Below are 8,696 nucleotides of genomic sequence, written 5' to 3' on the forward strand. Positions count from 1 at the left end.
TTCCTTCCTTCCTTCCTTCCTTCCTTCCTTCCTTCCTTCCTTCCTTCCTTCCTTCTTCCCTTCCTTGCTTCCTTCCTTCCTTATTTTCTGAGATTCATTGTTAGTGGCTAAAGAATTTTGAGAGGGTTAACTTTTTAGCAGTTAAACCAACACATCACAGGTCAGTATATACTCTGCCTAAATACAAGTTTCATCCTAATTAGAAAGTGCTAGTTTTGTTTTGTTTTGCTTTGCTTTTTGTTTTTTGTTTTTGTTTGTTTGTTTGTTTGCTTGCAAAATTATAACCTCTGCCATTGCCATAAATACTCCAAGACTTCTAGCTTCTTCTATTCTCAGGAAAGCACAGAGGGGGTTCTGCAAGCAGGAGCCAGGGGTCTTTCTCTTTCTCCACTCCTGCGTCTCATGGCCTCATTTTCTCTCTGGAATCCTGAAATATTAGACCTGCTGGCTCAACATTTCCCAAAGAATTCTGTGTTCAAGCACCTTTAGGGAACATCATTTATCTTATCCCCATTTGGAGGGAGTCACAATATCGTTAAAATATTAAATTTAAGAAATATCAAAGTAAAGAATCCTATTTAAATTATTGAACCCAGACTTTTCTAAACTTACCCATAGAATCCTATTTTTGTGGATCATAGTTGAGGAAACACCAATCTGGTCCAGTTCCTCATTTTAACACTGGAGGCCCACGGAGATGAGCTCCTCTGGGCTGCCAACTCCCTGAGTGACAAGCCACCCCAGCTCCACAGTAATTTGTAGTATCCTAGTGACAGTGCCGCTCTCTGACTACACTAACGACATGCTGAGCACCATCCCGGGGGTTTGCTGCTTTTGCCAATCAACAGACCAGCTGCACATTCTCCCTTCGCAGGGTGACTTTCCATGGTTAACGACTCTGTGTTTGAAATGTGAGCTTCAGACCTCCTGTTACATCTGTATAAATAGATAGAATTGACCCAGACCCAAGTTGACTAAGCAAGAGACCTGTTTGTTTTTATTGTTTTTGTGGAGCTCAAAGCTGCCCTTTGAGGTCTTGGCGTGTGAGATCTCACCTGTTTGAATTCACAATAATTCTCTGTTCCATCAGATCTCAGTGACTTTGATGATTCCAGGGCTCTGTTTCTATCTGCGATTTTTTAAAGGCAATTTGTATTTTATAAACACTTAGTAATTCTAGATACTTTTCCCTCCTGGTTTAGATGATCAACAATCACTGTTTAATAACAGTTTGGCTTTTTGACCAATGAAGTCAAATGGAAAGGCTCCCATTCTATGAAAAAATGAAGTGTTTACATTCAAAATAACTTAGGCTTGTCTTTCAGTTCTAAGCATATGCAGAGGACTCAAGGTTCCTCAGAGATGTGTCCTTACGTCTGTAGTCTGTATTTTTATAAATAAACTAGAGCCATGGGGTGTGTATGTATTTAGAAATAAGCCCTCAGGCTTCATGCGGCCTTTCCGGCCCAGCTGAGGGAACTAGCAAACAGCCTCTAGGGCTGGAAGGAAATCGGCCATTTTATACCCAGTTTAGTATTCAGCCTTTTATCTGGGTCTAAACAGAAACTATTTGGACAGCTTGCGTTTTCAGCACTCAAATCATCCTATCAGCCAGAATGGCACTACAATAGAGAATCCTAACAAGGTCAGTCTGCCCCACTGCTCCATTCCACTTAGAAAAGCCCTCACACACTTCCCGAGTTCAAGGAGGGAAGCCAAATATGCGTTTCTGTGTGGGCGCTAACCACAGTGCTGTAGACATCATTGCAGCTCAGCATCGGCAGCCTACAAATCCATCTGGGAAATTAGGGCCCCTCTCCCTTCCAATATCACAAACGGGAATGTCTCCTGACTTCCTGACATATCATCTTCCTGGGTCATTCTCCCTACACACTGCATGAGGAGAGAAATAGAGCAAAATAAATCTTCCTACAATTAGATGGAAAAACATAATAAAGTGAAAGAGGACCTTGTGTGCTTTGCTTTTTTCTTCCAGGCAGGCATGCCGTCATCTCATCTCACTTCCTTTGCTCCTGGAGCAGGTGTGGTTTGTAGCCATTAGCAATGCAGCCTCTCCCTTAGTACAACTTCAGGAGTAATTTCGGTCTACACATACACACACTCACACTCACACACACACACACTGACGTAGGGAGTGAGAGTGGAAGGCAGTATGACATGGAAGGGAGAATTAAGGACAGTGATTAATCCAGTCCAGAGTCGATTGTGTGACACTTTGGGTCCAATAGGCTGTGCCAGAAGCACCATGTTTCCGTGCATGAGAGGCCACTGGCTAAGGCACAACAGGCCCAACAGGCCCCAGCTGGAGTGACAGCTGGAGTGACTCCTCCCCTCTCCACACTGCTGAGTTTCCTTCCTGTTCCAACACAGACATGCCAACACCCTTCACTTTTAATTACACAAATGGAAAGTAAGTGCACACGCATTTCAAGAAAATCACTCAACAACTAGAGGAACAGATGTTGTAGCCTGAAAAGGAAGTCGTCATTTTGGTAAAGTAAATTTGTGTGTGTGGCCGGAGCTAATGCTCAGCAGGTGTGGGTACTGACTTCTCCAGGAAAATGTTTGTCTTCCTTGTGTGGAATTATTGATGGTTCCTGAGAAGGGAGATTCAGTTGTTGGCCTGAATTTGTTTGCTAGGGTGGCCATAACACAGGGCCACAGATTGGGTGGGTTAAGCAACAGAAATTTATTTTCTCACAATTCTGGAGGCTGGAAGTCTGAGATCAAGGTGTTGGCAGGGTTGGTTTCTTCTAAGGTCTCTCCCCTTGGCTTGTAGATGGTCATCTTTTCCCAGTCTCTTCATAGGTCTTCCCTCTGTGACTACGTGCTAATTTCCTCTTCTTATGAGGACATCAGTCTTATTGAATTAGGGCCCACCTAGTGACCTAATTTTCAATTAATTACATCTTTAAAGACTCTATCTCTAAATGCAGTCATATTTGAGGTACTGAGCATTAGGACTTCAAGACATGAATTTGAGTGGGTGTACAAATCAGCTCATCATATCACCTGATAGATATTGATTGATAGGTAGACTTTTTTCAGTTTTTTTTTAAGAGTAAGGAATAGGAAAGAATCCATCAAGAACTGAAGCAAAAACACAAAATAAGTTGGACCAGGCTCATGGCATTTCCACCTAACAATGAGAAAGAGAATTGATAGTCACTTCTAAATTATGGTGTTAGTCATGACCAAAATGTGCTCTTGTTAGACTATTGTATTCAGAATTATTTTTCCTGGTGGGGTACACTGAGAGAGGATAACTTTCTAGGGGTAAAGGATGGGGATTCACCTGAAGGAATAGAATGTGCCCATTGTCAGTCATCTGAAGAAGTATTTTCTTCTAGAACATGACATAAAATATCCAGGGAAGCAAACCGCAGAGTAGGAGATTCTTATGAGAATTCAGTCTGAAGTCAAGATGCAGATCAAGATTTACCACACTCCCAGGGATGAGTCAGCCCCTGCTACGTGGACACAGCCCTGTAGCATTTATGCTAGTTAAGCCACTGGTTAAGAGAGCCTACCTAGCAGCACCTTCAATTTAGCCAGTGAGATTAATAGCCACTGGACGTATTTGCCCAGTTGATAGCATGGGGTGAGCAGAGAATGAGGGATAGAGGCAGGGCTCTGGACCACAGGAATGCCCACTCCTCGTCTTCATTTCATCCACTTTCTGAGATAACATAGCTTTTACTTATTTTTCTTAATTTTTAAACATTTTAAATTGTGGCAAAATACACATAACATAAATGTTGCCATCTTAAAGAGACAGGGTCTTGCTCTGTTGCCCAGGCTGGAGTTCAGTGGTTATTCACAGGTGCCATCATAGCACACTACATCTTTGAATTCTTGGCCTCAAGTGATCCTCCCCTTTCTGAGTAGCTGGCATTACTGGCATATACCACTGCACTTAGCTTAACTGTCTTTAAGTATACAGTTCAGTAGTGTTAGGTATGTTCACTGTTGTACAACCAGTCTCCGCAACCTTTTTATCTTGCAAAACTAAAGTTCCACCCATTAACAAACACTCCCCATTTCCCTGGCCACCACCATTCTACTTTCTGTTTCCAGGAATTTGATTAATCTAGATCTCTCATATAAGTGGAATCATATAGTGTTTGTCTTCCTGTGACTGGCTTATTTCACTTAACATAATGTCCTCAAGTTTCCACCATATGTCAGAAACGTATGTCAGAATTTCCTTCCTTTTCAAGGCTAATACTCCATTGTGTGTATACACCACATTTTATTTATCCATGTATCCATCAATAGGCATTAGGGTTGCTTCCAGCTCTTGGCTATTGTGAATAACAGTGCTATGAACATCGGTATAGAAAATATCTCTTCAAGACCATGCTTTCAATTCTTTTGTAAATATACCCTAAAGTGGAATTGCTGGATCATATGCATATTCATTCTTGACAGAAATAGAACCCATAGGAAGGCGGGAAAGAAAGGATTAATAGATAATATATAGATGGAAAGATAGATAGATAGATAGATAATAGGTACATGATAGACGGACAGATGATTGATAGATAATTGATTGATGATAGATAGATAGATAGATAGATAGATAGATAGATAGATAGATAGATAGATAAGAGATAGATAGGCCAAGCACGGTGGCTCACTCCTGTAATCCCAGCACTTCGGGAGGTTGAAATGGGTGGATCACTTGAAGGAGTTCTAGACCAGCCTGACCAACATAGCGAAACCCCATGTCTACCAAAAATAAGTTAGCCAGGCGTGGCGGTGCATGCTTGTAATCCCAGTTTCTTGGGAGGCTGAGGCACTTGAACTGCAGAGGCTGCAGTGAGCTGAGATGCTGCCACTGCACTTCAGCCTGGGTGATAGAGTGAAACCCTGTCTCAAAAAAAAAAAAAAGAAAAAGAAAAAGGAAAAGAAAGACAAATAGATAATACAAAATCAGCTTGCATGATTATGGAGACTGAGAAGTCCCACCATCTGCAAGCTGGATACCCAGCAAAGCCGGTGATGTGATTCTAGTCTGAATCCAAAGACCTGAAAACCAGGGAAGCCAAGAGTACAAATCCCAGTTCAAAGGCAGAAGACCGATGTTTCTGCTCGAGCAGGCAGGCACAGGGGACAAGAAAGGATACATTTCTCCTTCTTCTGCTTTTTTGTTCTATTCAGGCCCTCACCGGTTAGGATGATGGCCACCCACACTGAGAAGGACAATCTACTTTATGGAGTCCACCAACTCCAATGCCAGTCTCATCCGGAAACAGCCTCACAAGCTCAGCCAGAAATACTATTCAATCTGGGCACCCTGTGGCACCAATTGACATATAAAATTAACCACACAATAAAGTAATTGTGTTTTTAATTTTTTGAGGGTATTTATTTTTTAAACCAGATAATACATTCACTTGATTCAAAAATCATAATGCTATAAAATGCTTTACTCTGAGAAGTCACCATTCATAACCTTTTCCTCATACCAATCACCAACTACAGCTAACCATACACACACACACACACACACACACACATATCTATTCTGTATCACTCAAGTGTTCCTTTATACAAATGCATACTTATATACTCTCATTTTCTAAGGCCAGAGTCCACTGTGGTAACAGGACTGGTGCCCCCATGATCTTCACCCCTGATACCATGTCTTTGAATAGGTTATATTACCTGGCAAAATAGACATGGCAGGGGGAATTAAGGTTATGGATCCTAAAAGAAAGAGATTATCCTGGATTAGAGTGATAGGGGCACGCCAATCACTCAGCAGAAGGAGAGCCAGGAGAGAGAAGGCGAAAGTGGAAGGAAGTCAGAGATTGAAAGCACGGCAAGGTCTCAGCCCACCATGGCTGGCTTTGAAGAAGGAGAAAGGGGAGGGTGAGCCAAAGGATGCAGGCCACCTGCAGATGTTGGAAACAACACCCTTCACCCAGACAGCCAGCAAGGACACAGGAACCTCAGCTCCACTCGTGTGGAACCGAATTCGGTCAACAACCTGAATGAGCCTGAAAGTGGGTTCTCCCTCAGAGCTCAGAGAAGAGCCCCATCTGTCTGACTCCTTGATTTAGGCCTTATGAGACCCAAAGCTGAAAAAACCATCTGAGCCCACCAGACTTCTAACTTCTAGAACTAACTCTGGCTACTGCAGCCTGGAAATAATTTTTTACTGTGTTTCATCTGTTTTTAGCTCTGTCCATAGTCCCTTTACCTGACACACACTTTCATCTGTTTTTAGCTCAGTCCATAATCCCTTTACCTAACAAGCACACACATGTGTGTACAGCACTCACTACTACACGTTCACACCTTCTGCTCCCTCCAGGGAGGTCCAGGCCAGCAGCCTCTCTCTGTGAGAAGCACATATTGTATCATCAGGCAGACGTGGCCCCCATCACTTGCCTGTATCCAGTCAGTTCTGTGTTCGCAGCCGTCCCCGACACCTGGACTCACCTGCAGCCTCGCCTTTTCTAGGTGCCATCACTTTCAGAATCGACATCAAACCATTTAGCATTTCCTCTACTCTATACTTCTTTATGTCACTGATTTTCTTTGTCCAGTGAAATTAGGTCAATTTTTACTCTGTAGTTTGACCACGCAGAGTGACAAGCACCGGAAACACAGTGACGCATATTAGGAAGTTCACTAAACTACACCAGATTTGTCCTATCATCTTTGTCTTGGTCCTAAGTTTTCCTTATTTATAAAGTAAAAACACTGGCTGAAGTAAGGGTGATCAATCATTTTTTCACCCTAACATATATGAAGGATATGAAACAATCTTATTGACAACAATGGGAAAATATAGCATGATTGTTCATTCAAAAATTTTCAGAATCTCTGAGGAAAGGAAAAGGTCCCCCTAAACTGGGCATGGTGGCTCACACCTGTAATCCCAGCACTTTGGGAGGCTGAGGTGTGTGGATCATCTGAGGTCAGGAGTTCAAAACTAGCCTGGCCAACATGGTGAAACTCCATTTCTACTAAAAATACAAAAATGAGCTGGGTGTGGTGGCGGGCACCTGTAATCTCAGCTACTTGGGAGGCTGAGGCAGGAGAATCACTTGAACCTGGGAGGTGGAGGTTGCAGTGAGTCGAGATTGTGCCATTGTACTCCAGCCTGGGCAACAAGAGCAAAACTCTGTCTCAAAAAAAGAAAAAGAAAAAGAAAAAGTCTCCCTAATTAGGATTGCCACATAAACTGCAAGGCATACAACTAAATTTGAATTTTAGATAAACAGAAAATAATTTTTTAGTGTAAATACCCTAAATATTCAAGGGACCGTACTTATACTAAAAAATTATTCATTATTTAGCTGATATTCCAATTTAATTGGGCAACTGGTTTTTTTATTTGCTATATCTGGCAACTTACCCCTATTTAACTCTAATTCTCTTTTCTTGGGATATGCATGTTAACTGACAACTCTGGATCTACAAAGGTGACTGAGAGGGCAGTGATCAGCTCTCCTACAATTTGCCTTTAGGGAACGGACCATCTGGAGGAAGAGCCCATGAGCAACAAAACAGGGCAGAAAGGACACACAGCCACAATGAAGGAAGCCAGAAAAAAACAGAGTGGGAGGAAGCAGAAGCAATTCTGATTGGTAGAATCATTAGTGGAGAATGTCCCTGAGCCTAAACCAGTGATTACCTCCTTTTATGTGTATGTCTGTGCTAAGAAGTTCATTTAGAGTCTCATCCCCAAAGTATAAACTTCACAAAAAGCTTTACATAGCCAATATGATGGGGCTCTATAATGTTGGGTATATGTAAATCACTATTATTAAAATTCAAATTATTTTATTTTTCTAAACTAAATTAAACGGAGCACTGAGCCCAGAGAATAATGCCTTAAAAAAGACCCTTTATGACTACAGTCAATAATAATTTACTGTTCATTTAAAAATAATAATTGAAAGAGTGTAATTGTATTGCTCCTAACACAAAAGATAAATGCTTGAGGTGATGGATACCCCATTTACCCTAGTGTGATTATTACACAGTCCATGCCTGTATGAAAATTTCCCATCTACCCCACAAATGTATACACCTACTATGTACCCACAAAATTTAAAAATTAAAATAGAAAAAAAAAAAAGACCCTTGGTATCCAGGCTGCCATGGTCCCTCGGGGGATGCTCTTTGTCTTGGTCCACTTACCTGGAGCAGCCTCACTCCCTCCAGGCTCTGGGTCTTGCTCAACCAACACAAACGGACTCTGTACTCTATTCAGGACCCAGGCCACCCCCACCTGGGCTTCTTCCTGCACCCAGAACCTGAATTCCCCCCATCTGCAAACACACTAAAACCCTCAACCCCTTCCAGTGCAGACTTTTGTCTCCAGCCTTGACTCCTTCCAATCTATTTTCCTTGTTGCAGCCAGAGTGACCCTTGTTTTTATCTGTCTGTTCGCTTGATCTTTAACAACATTTACATTAGTATAACATGGTCTCAAAAAGACATTCATATTAGTTAATGCTATTTATGTATTTATTTATTTATTTTATTTTTTTGAGAGAGAGTCTCGCTCTGTTGCCCAGGCTGGAGTGCAGTGGCATGATATCGGTTCAATACAACCTCCGCCTCCCGGGTTCATGCCATTTTCCTGCCTCAGCCTCCCGAGTAGCTAGGACTACAGGCACCCGCCACCTTGCCCGGCTACTTTTTTTTTGTAT

The sequence above is a fragment of the Colobus angolensis genome, unplaced genomic scaffold (genome assembly GCF_000951035.1).
Source record: "Colobus angolensis palliatus isolate OR3802 unplaced genomic scaffold, Cang.pa_1.0 Scaffold58, whole genome shotgun sequence".
Lineage (NCBI taxonomy): Eukaryota > Metazoa > Chordata > Mammalia > Primates > Cercopithecidae > Colobus > Colobus angolensis.